General features: G+C 34.3%; 1 protein-coding gene across 3 annotated transcripts in view; it reads right to left on the bottom strand.

The window, feature by feature from the left end:
• Positions 1-12,478, bottom strand: part of LOC112056403 (GTP cyclohydrolase 1) — a 49,159-nt gene that overhangs the window by 23,319 nt on the left and 13,362 nt on the right. The window contains exon 1 of one of the 3 annotated variants that reach the window (XM_024096828.2): positions 4,000-4,158. The exons of the other annotated variants lie outside the window; for them this stretch is intronic. The gene's annotated coding sequence lies outside the window, so the exon portion shown is untranslated. Of the gene's footprint in view, positions 1-3,999; positions 4,159-12,478 lie in introns of those variants that run through there. 3 annotated transcript variants of the gene reach the window in all.

Raw genomic sequence — 12,478 nt, 5'->3', positions numbered from 1 at the left:
ACTGAGAGTGCTGTTTTGGGGCTGAAGCATGCTGTCACATACTATGCCAAGAGGAAGACTCAGATTTACGCCTGTTTTCTGGACTTGTCTAAAGCATTTGACCTGGTTTCTTATGACATCTTATGGCGAAAGATGGAGGAAGCAAAACTACCTCCAGAACTCACCAATATTTTTAAATATTGGTATAGAAACCAGGTCAACAATGTCCGGTGGGCAGGCGCATTGTCAGACTCGTATGGGTTGGAGTGCGGAGTGAGGCAGGGGGGGTTAAGCTCACCTACGCTATTCAACCTGTACGTGGATGACTTGCTTGGCGAGCTCAGCAGCACTAGAACCGGCTGCTAGATGGAGTGTGTTTAAATAACTTAAGTTACGCCGATGATATGGTGCTGTTGAGTGCGTCAATCTGTGGTCTCAGGAAGCTCATAGCTGTATGTGAGGCTTATGTGGAGAAACATGGTCTTGCCTATAACACTAAAAAGAGTGTAGTGATGGTCTTTGAGGCAGAGGGTAAAACATCTAAAAATCTAACCCTTCCACCCATCTCGCTGAATCGCGTAGCATTAGAGAGAGTGAATAAAGTCAAGTACCTTGGACACGTGTTGACCCCTGACCTTAGAGACGACACTGATATCGAGAGAGAACGGAGAGCGTTATCAGTAAGAGCTAATATGTTGGCTCGCAGGTTTGCGCGGTGTTCCTATGCCGTTAAAATTACTTTGTTCAGAGCATACTGCACTAGCTTCTACACGTGCAGTCTGTGGGCCAAATACTCTCAAAAATCTTATAACGCTCTCCGTGTACAATACAACAACGCATTCAGGGTGTTGATGGGGTTGCCCCGCTTTTGTAGCGCATCGGGGATGTTCGCGGATGCGCGTGTCGACTGTTTTTACGCCACAATGCGCAAACGTTGTGGATCCTTGGTGCGCAGGGTGCGGGGCGGCACCAACAGCATTCTTGCAATGATTGCGAGCAGGTTGGACTGTAAATATGTGAATCACTGCTGTTCCATGTCAAATGGATTGGAACGGCAGTGACACACATATTACTAGTACGATATATTTAATAGAATAAGTTTGCTATAGTTTATAAGTTACTAACACATTCTATTTTTACTAACACAATTATGAGCCTATTGAAGCTTGAAAAAAATAAATTATTATTATTATTATTATTATTATAACAAAATTGTGCATTATATTAATGTTCCACATGAAATTAATCTGGTGACCTTGCTCATGAGATTACCGCCATGTCGAATGTTGAGTCAACTGTTATTGTTCCGATAGTCGTATCAATCAATGGTCTATAGCGAAAAGCTTAGAATTAACTTTGACTTTGACTTTAACACCATATAAGGATTTGCTTGGCTGTTAGATCAATATATGGTTAGATTTCTTAAATTACGCAACGAATTTTAATTAATCTCTACTTATAATATGAAGCTGAAGAGTTTGTATCTCAGGAACGATTTGAAAAATTATTTCAGTGTTAGTTAGCCTATTTATCGAGGAAGGCTATAGGCTATATATTAACCCCGCATTCCTACGGGAACGGAAACCACGCGGGTGAAACCCCGCGTCGTCAGCTAGTCTTTACATGTCAAACTTTAAGCCTACTTGAAATAAATGATGATTTTGATTTTTTTTAATTTTTGTTTACACTTTATCCGTAACTATACGTAATACTAAACGTAGTAGTAAGAGCGTGTAAGTATACTTGTATTTCAGCTTACTAGACTTATAAATTTTCTTCACTTTGATGAATCAGTCAATCTATCTATATAACTATCATTTATATAGACCTTTGGGCATAGTAATTTGACATTGTATCGATGAATAAGTTAGTATCATCAACAATCCTTAATCCGTTGAGTACGAGTCTCCTCTCAGTATGAAATTGGTTAGGTCTTAGTCCACCATGCTGGCCCAATGCGGATAGGCAGACTTCACACACGTAGAGAATCAAGAAAATTCTCTGGTATGCAAGTTTTCTCACGATGTTTTTCCTTCACCGTTTGAGACACGTGATATTTAATTACTTAAAATGCACAAAACTGAAAAGTTAGAGGTGCATGCCCCGGACTGGATTCAAATCAAAGGCAGAGGTCATATCCACTGGGCTATCACCAATCAGTCAGTAATTCCGAACTATTTATGTACGATTAAGGGGCAAAATAAATTCCTTTCTCTGATCCCGAGTGGCAAATAAGGCAAAGGACGTCCGTTCACTTTGGCTAGAAGGCCGAGTTGTACTTAGAAGAACGGAACCGTTATATGAATCGCGTTTGTTTATGTAGTCTGTATTAAGAATGCGTTTCTGACAGCTCGTCATTAACGTGGTAACTTTGTTGTGACGTCAACCACGAGATTAGGGTTCCGCACGTCAAAAAAGTAAACAATGGAACCCTTATATGATCACTTTGTTGTCCGTCTGTCTGTCTGTCAAGACTCTTTATTTTAGCGAATCAAGTTGATAACCATATATTGAGGTCTACGTTCGCATGAATTTGTGAAAAAAACATATTTCCAAGTTTACATAAAGAAAATTCAAAAAATTCAAAATTCATTTATTTCAAGTAGGCTTAGTTTACAAGCACTTTTGAAACGTCAACTTTAGAGACTACCACCGCAATGGTAGTTTCTACAAATACCTTTGCACCGGTGCCAAGTTTTGTTGTTTTTTGTTGACGCTTACACCATTAAACCACGGAACTGATTATAAAATTTCTTTCACAAACGGATTGCTACATTATCAGCGAGTAACATGAGTTATATTTTATCCCCGTATTTCCAAGGGAACGGGAAATATGCGGGTGAAACAGCGGGGCGTCCGCTAGTATAGTAGAGGTTTTGTGTCATTGACTCTTACGATCTAAAATCTAGGATATAGTCTGTAAACACCGAATTCCACGCTAAGTTTCCGCTATTTTTTGTATCATAAAAATGCATTATGACGATCTTTCTGATTTTAACAGCAATTAACATTGCATGCAGTAATTACGTAGAACATTAGTACTAGGAAGTTCATAAGCAAAATCGGGGTTTTTCATTTTAACCGTGATTAACTAATTCATTAACCGTATTAATTGTATTCTTAATTGATTACATATTATATTTAAATCTTTGGTTTAATGTGTTTTGTAATCTAGAAATACTATGACATTAAAGAAAGTTAGGAGTAATGACATTCATTGAAACGTTAGGCCATAGACAATCACAACAGGAAACGGAAGCTTGGAAAAATCCTAGGTATGATGACATTGACAGTGACGTTCAATCAAGTTGACACAGTTTCAAGGTTAATTTTTTGATTAAAGTTTTATCTGTAATATTTAAATCAATACTCTCTCATAAATCGTCTACAGTTTTTTCAATATTTCTTAAGTAATCGCCTTTTAATGATTAACATTACACTTGTCAAATATTTATATACTTTTTAAATTAAATGGACTCTATGTCAAATTAAATCCTATATGATGACCGAAGTTATAAAATATGTATACTGAAATTAAAGTCTAGGTTCAATTCGCATTTAAAAATAGAAGACGTAAGAAAGGCTCTCTATTTGTTTAACTTATGTATTAATGCAAAAAATATTATAAATGATTAATTCGAAAACATTCAAAATTAAACTTAATGCTACACACGTTAAAATAAAAACTCTTTGGTAAAGATTAGACAAACACCGGCAAAGTCATTCACGCAAAAAAGATCGCGCGTAATCCGCACTCATCGGACGCAGTTTTTTGTATCTTAATGATAATAAATAAGTCCTTCTTGTGTACAATCATGAATAAAAAACAAAACAATCTCACCACACAAAAAAAAAACAACATGCATTCTGCATTCGAAAATAAAACGAACAGTACGTATTTTTTCAATTACCAATTTTACCAAAGAGGATTTATTTGAAACGGGACTCTTTGTAAATTAAAAAAAAACTGTCACAAGATAAAAACGCGCGCCATCGTATTTTTATGTTCTATTTACTTACAAAATTAATGTTTGGCAATTATGTAAACGAAGCACAGATTAACACTGAAGGTAATAATTAAAAAAAAACAAAGGATGTCGTTCAGAGACGCGTGGCCGCGTCCTGCACTTATGGCTGACTGGTGTTGTGTTCGATCAACAGATGATTTTATGTGAAGCCAGCGCGCTTGTGTGGAAACAGGAAAAATCGATATGGCGGCAAATGACAGCGTTTTCGCGGGGTTTTTCGGGACTGCTAAAGTCGGATAATATAAATAAGTTTTTACTTGTAACTTTATATGATATCGGTTTTTGAATATTTGATTCGATTGATTAATATGGATAAACAATTTTTGGAGTGTATGAATTAAGTTGAATAATAATCTCTATAGTTATGAGAAAATATAATTATAATGATAAACTAATTTTTTAACTATAGGCTAATAATGTAATATATTAATTGTTTTTAATATAAGTTAATAACGACAAACTAAAAATGCGTACTTACCTACGTACGTATATTTTAACTTGTACTATTTACGAGTAATTGAACTTTGACATACTTTCTAGTTGATATTTTTTTTCAGTCGTTTGTTTCATATTTTTGTAATAATTTTTTGATCTAAGTTTTTTTTTATAAAATTATTTAAAAAAAAAACCAGTAGGTTGTGTTAAAAATTATACTATGCATATTGTAATCACAGAAGAAAGATCATACAGAATGAGTCTTTACTTTTATAAATTTGTATTTGACTATTCAACAACATAAATTAATATTCTTAATAATCAATAATTATTATAAATAAAAAAATACTCCATCTTATTGCTTAAGTTTTCACCGCAAGTCATCTTAGATTGTATCATCACTTACCATCAGGTGAGATTTCAGTCAAGGGCAAACTTGTAAAGAATAAAAAAAAACTATGCGTTTGGGAGTTCGACATTCAGCCATGGGGGACCATTGACTGAATGTCGAACTGACTGACTGCAACATCTATGAATACCACTGTTAGCCTCTTTGTCCGGGTAGGGCGAGTCTTGCTTGATTTTTTTCCAGCTCCTTTAAGGTTAGTACGGCGCTCGAGTTAGTACACGTTCAGCATCATAGGCTACCAAAAAATTGTCCCGTCGATCAATCTACGCCACGACACAACGCTGATCCAAGTGTAAACAGAAAACATACAAGAAGTTACTATAATCTGTACATTCTGTTGCATGTAAACCTGACCCTAGGTTATTGCCCTTTATAAATAAGTGCATAAGCTTATTTACGAATAGCGTGCGACCGTGACTTGGCTCCCAGTGTATAATAATCTTCCAAAGCAGAAGAGTTTGTATGTTCGTTTGTTTAAACGCGCTAATCTCCGGAACTAGTTACTAGTTATCTTCATCATTATAATTTTCAGCCGATGGACGTCAACAATAACGATTAATTTGACGTTTAGTACATAAAATAACACTATGACGTCACAAAACGGACGACGGTGTTTAAGAAATCCTTAACTTTTATTAATTAATATCGATATATTTCGGACCCTTATTCCATGTACTACAACCAAATTAGTATTGTTTAAATTAATTGTATATATATATTTTTTTAAATTGATATGAGTCAACTACCCCATTTGTCGTGAAATTAATTGACTACTATGTTTTCTATACGAAAACAATTAAAAAAATATTTATAAATTATAATAATACTACATTAATAATACATTTATTTATAAATTAAATTAAAATAAATGTATTTATAAAATATCAGAACTTCGTGTTCTACCCGGGTATTTCCAATTCCTGTGGTAATTTGGTAATAAAATGTATTTTATAATTCTTTTCTTACTCCCTGATAATGTAGCTTTTAATTGGTGAAAGAATGTCTATAATCTGTTCAATAATTTTTGGGTTTACGTACTCGTGCAAATTTACAATTATTTCCTCTTTGTAATAATATTGCTCACGAGATTACCGCCATGTGGAATGTTGAGTCAACTATTATTGTTCCGATAGTTGTTTCAGTCAATGGTCTTACAGCGAAAAGCTTCAACCAACACCTTAAGAAGCTTTCGCTTAACTGTTGGATCAAGGGTCGGATACAGAAGGTTCTTGAGACGGAGCGTATTGTGAGGAGATTCCTCGCTTTGGAGCTCTGACCACCGGTTGCTTGGGCACTCAAATGTCCCGCAGCGGGAGGGTGGATTTTTTTATACATTTTTAATAAAATTGTAGATTATCGGACGTCCTCAACTCAGTTCGCGTGAAATTCACATACAAACAAAACAAATTTTTTTAGTCAGGTACTTTTTATCACGGAACCATTTACCAACATAAAAAGTAACTTATGTTCAGTCTCGGTGTACCTACTATTCAAATAATAAGTCACTAGATCGTTTTTCGTTGTGTAATCATCTAACATACTTATTTCAACGATAAACTACGCCATGTTATATCAAGTGGCAGTGTTTTTCGTTTTTACGACCATTAAACATGATTATTTCAACGAAATTCTTTTCTTTCTTTCTTTCTTAAAATATCGATTTTTCGTTAAAATAACGTTACTAGTTACTTGCTATTATTATTATTAAACTAATGAAACTTTAGCATATTTGATATATGAAACTTTACCATATTTGATATAATGACCATAATTATGTTATTTCGTTCAAAAAAACACGATGATTAAATGATTGCAAAAACGTAAATTCAATGAAAAACCACGTAGTGATTCATTATTTGAATGGTACATCGAGAAACATAATAACCCTGCTGTGTCAAGGCCAAATCCCTAAAATTCATCAAAAACGGTTTAGCGGTTTAACCGTGAAAAGGCAACAGATGGACGGACTTTTGCATTTATAACATTAGTATACCTACCTGATATAGATATAGCGACTACTTATGTGGCTATAATAAAATGTGGACCTAGACAAGCCGGGAATCACATAAATACCCGAGTCGTTAGCACAGGAAAATCCGTAACTAAATAGCTAACAGGTAAAACTTTTAAGTGAAATCCCATTAGCCATTGCCAGTGAGTGAAAGAACCTGTGGGTGATTTGTTATTTAAATAAACTTTCTTATCTTATCTAGAGGATGCATTAATTGGAGTAGATATACCTATATGGTACTAGCAGACGCCCGCGATTTCGTCTGCCCTTAGACCTCTTTAATCCGGCCCTATCGCAAAATCCGTTCTTAGCGGATACCTACTAACTATAGACTACCTCTCTGCCAAATTTCATCTTTGTAAGACAAGTGGTTTATGGGATTTTGTAATGCATTTATATAAGCATGATTTTGCTAGTGAAATTCGACCATACAAAAATTTCGATGATTTATTGTACGAATTATATAAATCATCGAAGATTTTATATAGTCCAATTATTAATTCGACCATATAATTAGTTATGTTTTGTTAAGTTATAATATAACTTATTCTACTCGTATTTGTGTAAATATATTATACGGAAAAATGGGTTACGAGAAATTGGGAAATGTATTTACATTTCTTAATTCCTCAATACAATTCTTAAAATATCGTTTACTGAGGAAATAGAATTGAGAGCCGTTGATAGCCCAGTGGTTATGACCTCTGCCTCCGATTCCGGAGGGAGTAGGTTCGAAGTAGATGAAGGAAAAACATCGTAAGGAAACCTGAGAATTTTCTAAATATTCTACGAATGTGAAGTCTGCCAAACCACATTGGGCCAGCGTGGAGGACTATTGGCCTAACTCCTCTCACTTTGAGAGGAGACTCGTGCTCAGCAGTGAGCTGAATTTGGGTTTATAATGAATTATATATGCGTTTGTTACTACGTAACACTGACTCTCGGTAATTCAATTATAAGTTAATATTTGTTTTAGAACAAAGTTCCCTTCGTAGAAACGACGAAATCCCCCATTCATGGTGACAAATCGTTTGACGTACTGTATGTAAATTACCTGCCGCTATGTATGGACACATCAGTGTAACGGCGAATAGCCGCGTCAAAATAAGTGACGTCACAAATACGTAGATCTTTAAACACATACGTTCGCGTGTTTTCGTTGAATATGATACTATTTGATTTGATCTAGCTATGTGACGGTTGTAACGATAAATTATGAAAGTGTTGGTTGCGTTAGCTTTAAGTAAACAAAACTATACAAATACTAGTGGAAGCATGGGACTTCGTCCGCCCTTTGACCTCTTTAAATCTATTTTAGACCTCTTTACCTTGACGTTCTTAACGGATAAACTATAAACTACCTCCCTGCCAAATATCTTTCTACAACTTCATGTTTTCGAGATTATATTGAGATTTTTTGTTGCATTAATATAAATAGTTAATATGCAACAAGAGTTTAAATGACTCACGAGAATTATAGACGGTTTTTTTCATATTGTTACAATTTAATAAAAAGATATATACGATGATTAGTAAATTCGTTAGATATCTGTCTGTAAACTTTATAATTTACTAATAAACAAAATCTGTGACCGAACTCTTCTGTTTTATTTAAGTTTTCCCTTAGGTAGGTATTCGTATTTCCCCCACTTTCCCCTAACATTTTATATGCGCAAAATAAATTCAAATTTTTTTATCTGTGGCTTACAAGAACCGTAACAGTAATGGGTCTCGATTACATGATTAGAGTTCGTATTTAAGTTATTCGATTTTCAAATTAATTTTGCGAATTTATGGGACGAAAACAATTTAATTTAATTTTCATTGTTATTTTTTCCTTTTCTATACTAATATTATAAAAAGGAAAACTTTGTTTGCATGTTTGTTTGTTTGTAATGAATAGGCTCAAAAACGACTGGATAGATTTTAAAAATTCTTTCACCTAAAATTCATTTTGGATTAAAATAGGGTTCCGTAAGATATTTGGGTTTTTCTTACACAAGGTGTTGGTGGTAGAGTAGGGGTAGGGGTAAGGGTAGGGTAAGGCTAGGGTAGGCCATCATGGCCTATTGTTAAAAAAATATAATATAAAAAAGCATAAACTAGCGTATTACACAGTTTATCTCTTTATTTTTTTTATTCTTTACAAGTTAGCCCTTGACTACAATCTCACCTGATGGTAAGTGATGATGCAATCTAAGATGGTATCGGGCTAACTTGTTAGGAGGAGGATGAAATCCCCACCCCTTTCGGTTTCTACACGACGTCGTACCGGAACGCTAAATCACTTGGCGGTACGACTTTGTCGGTAGGGTGGTAACTAGCCACGGCCAAAGCCTCCCACCAGCCAAACCTGGACCAAATAAGTAAAATAAAAAAAAAAAAAAAATCGTTTATTTCACTTTCTAAATTTACATAAATTAGTGCGAGTTTGGAACCTTCTTTTAGGAGTAGTAAAACTACCGCTGTATTAGAAGGCTCCGCTCTTCCATAGCTAGTACAGAAATATCAAAATCTAAATGAACATTACAAAATTAAAGTTAAAATTAAAGTGTGTGTGTGTGTATGTGTGTGGGTGTGTGTATTTGTGTATGTGTGCGTGCGTGTGTTTGTAAGTAACCTCATAAGTAACCTCTTATAAGTAAACCTCAAGCGGTCCAGCCGGGGATCGAACCCAGGACCTCCGTCTTGTAAGTCTACTGCGGACCTCTGCGCCACGGAGGCTATGAGAATAGCGTTGTACATTGTCCACCTTATTTAATTAAAGCTTCAACAAAAATTTCATTAAATAAGTTTCATCTGAGAATTTAGTCATATAACGTAATATTATGAAATATCACGAAGAGTTCTAAAATATTCCAATAATAATTAAAAGTAATATTAAGTTAATTTATAAAATATTCCCTTACACAATATTTTAAAACATATACTAAATATAAGACGGTTATTAAAATCAAATTAAAAAACAATTAATAGGTTAATTATAACGGAAGAACAATTTATGATCATAAACTAGCTTTGTCCTTGACACCGCATGTGTTCGGATCATGGTATATTATCATAAAATGGTTGCCATAGAAATATAAATAAACTAGCAGACACCCGCGACTTCGTCCGCGTGGAAATCAATGTAAACTTTTAAGCCCTATTTCTCCACTTAAGAGTTTGAATTTTAAAAATTTTTGAAACCCATTTTAATTCGTATTTTTTTATTTACAATTTTTTAAAACTGTATGTAACTCTAAAAATTAACGATTTTCCATACAAACTTTCAACCCATATTTCATCCCTTTTTTATTTTATTTTCGTCATAAAAAGTATCCTATAACCTTCTCCGTATTATGGTCTTAAGCCGTGCCAAGTTTCATTTAAATTCATTCAGTAGTTACAGCGTTATGCCCCAATAACAAAAAAACACGGATAGACAGACAAAACATCGAAAAATCGTATAAAATTTATAAACAACTCCAACAAACATTTTCAAAATATCTTCAATGTACAGAATGTACAAAATGTATAGAATTCGTATTGTAAGTATAGATTCTAGATGGCGCTGGTGTCAGTTATACCACGGTAACGTTTGGTGTTACAAATGGTATAAGTAAAATCTCAAATTGCGAATAAATGTATAGAATTCGACCAGTTTTATTATAAGTATGGATATAGGAGATAGATAGATAGATTATAGATAGATATACCTAGATAGATAGATATAGAATATAGATAGATAGACCTTTCTGCAGACTAATTCACTATCTTTGACGTATGCTAGTTGACATATACTAAATTGAGGTTCTATATAAAAATGTCATCCGATGCTTTTTGGTGGATATCACACAGTAGGTAAATGACATTTTGTCAATTAATTCGATATTTTAATAGGTTGATAATATAGACCAAAATAGTGAATGGGCAAATTGTGTCTGTAGAGGTTATTTTTTTCTTTACAAGTTAGCCCTTGACTACAATCTCACCTAATTGTAAGTGATGATGCAATCTGAGATGGAAGCGGGCTAACTTGTTAGGAGCACGATGAAAATCCACACCCCTTTCGGTTTCTACACGACATCGTACCGGAACACTAAATCGCTACACTACAATCGACTACAATCGGTACGTCTTTGGCGGTAGAGTGGTAACTAGCCACGACCGAAGCCTCCCACCAGCCAAATTTCAACTGCTATATGCAGTTAAAGGTCTTTTTTTATATTCTTTTCTCTAACAAGAAAGCCCTAGACTGCAATCACACCTGATGCTAAGTGATGATGTAGTTTAAGATGGAAGCAGGCTTTCTTAAAAGAGTGTAGTTTGGGGACCTATTTGTAACAAACAAACAAACAAAAATCAAATCATACCTCTACAATATTAGAATAAATAAAAATAGCCGTAAGAATATCAGCGGTATAATACTAGTATACGCTAAGCTTGCAAATAAAAGTCACATAATAAGGCTTAAAAGCCACTAGGAGTGTAATTTCATCCCTCCACGCCTAGGTTTCTAGAGCTCTTTAGTGGATTTTAGCTTTATTTCTATTTACTTCGTTTGCTATATTCTACTTATTTGTACTTCGAAGTGTCTACGTGATCAAATGAAACCACGGACGTGTCTATTGATAAAGTTCGCAGTATCTTTTTAACCGACTACGAAGAAGAAAAATTACAGGGTTATGATTTTAGCAATCAATGTTTAATTATTTATTTATTTAGCGGACGCCCGCGACTTCGTCCGCGTGAAAGTCGATGTAAACTTTCAACTACCTCTATCCTACCTCTACCCTACCCTTACCCTACCCTATCCCTACCCTACCACTATCCTACCCCTACCCTAGAAACCCCCTATAAACATAAGAGTAGACAAATATAATTAGAAAGCTTCGAACTGCTAAGCTATCGGGATTTACACGTGTTATTGTGAGTCAACCATAAAAGATAGACGTATACATGCTGTTGTGTTTTTTTTATATAATTTTAAGGAGAACATTTCCGTCATACATGATTTCTATGTAGCCTTAACCATTAAGGATGTACACGCGACGGAAGCTTAAAAAATGGAGTAACTTCTCCCGTTTTCTGAACATTTCTCATCACTGCTCTGCTCCTATTGATCATGGCGTGATGAAAAGTATACTATAACCTGCCCAGGAGTATGTAGAATAATTGTACCAAGTTTCGTTAAAATCCGTCCAGTAGTTTTTGTTTCTATAAAGAACATACAGACAGACAGACAAAAATTTTATTGATTGCATTTTTGGCATCAGTATCGATCACTAATCACCCCCTGATAGTTATTTTGGAAATATATTTCATGTACAGAATTGACCTCTCTACAGATTTATTATAAGTATAGATTTAAAGGATGCCAACAATACACATATTAAACATTAAAAAACAACAGAATATGCCACAAAAATTCTGATATGTTATTAACGCTAGGCGCACATAACATTTTATATAATTACATGTCAACACTTTAATAATAATTATATGTCAAGTTTTTAAAAAAGATCATACTCGTATGTCAAAGTTAATAAAAATGTATACTATTATAAAACATACAGGAAAAAGAAATTGAATTAGAATAAATTACAAGGTAAAATTACATACAAAATTATAATT

The sequence above is a fragment of the Bicyclus anynana genome, chromosome 18 (genome assembly GCF_947172395.1).
Source record: "Bicyclus anynana chromosome 18, ilBicAnyn1.1, whole genome shotgun sequence".
Taxonomy (NCBI): Eukaryota; Metazoa; Arthropoda; class Insecta; order Lepidoptera; family Nymphalidae; genus Bicyclus; species Bicyclus anynana.
Note: the sequence above shows the minus strand (reverse complement) of the source record. Positions and strands in the feature narration are given on the sequence as shown.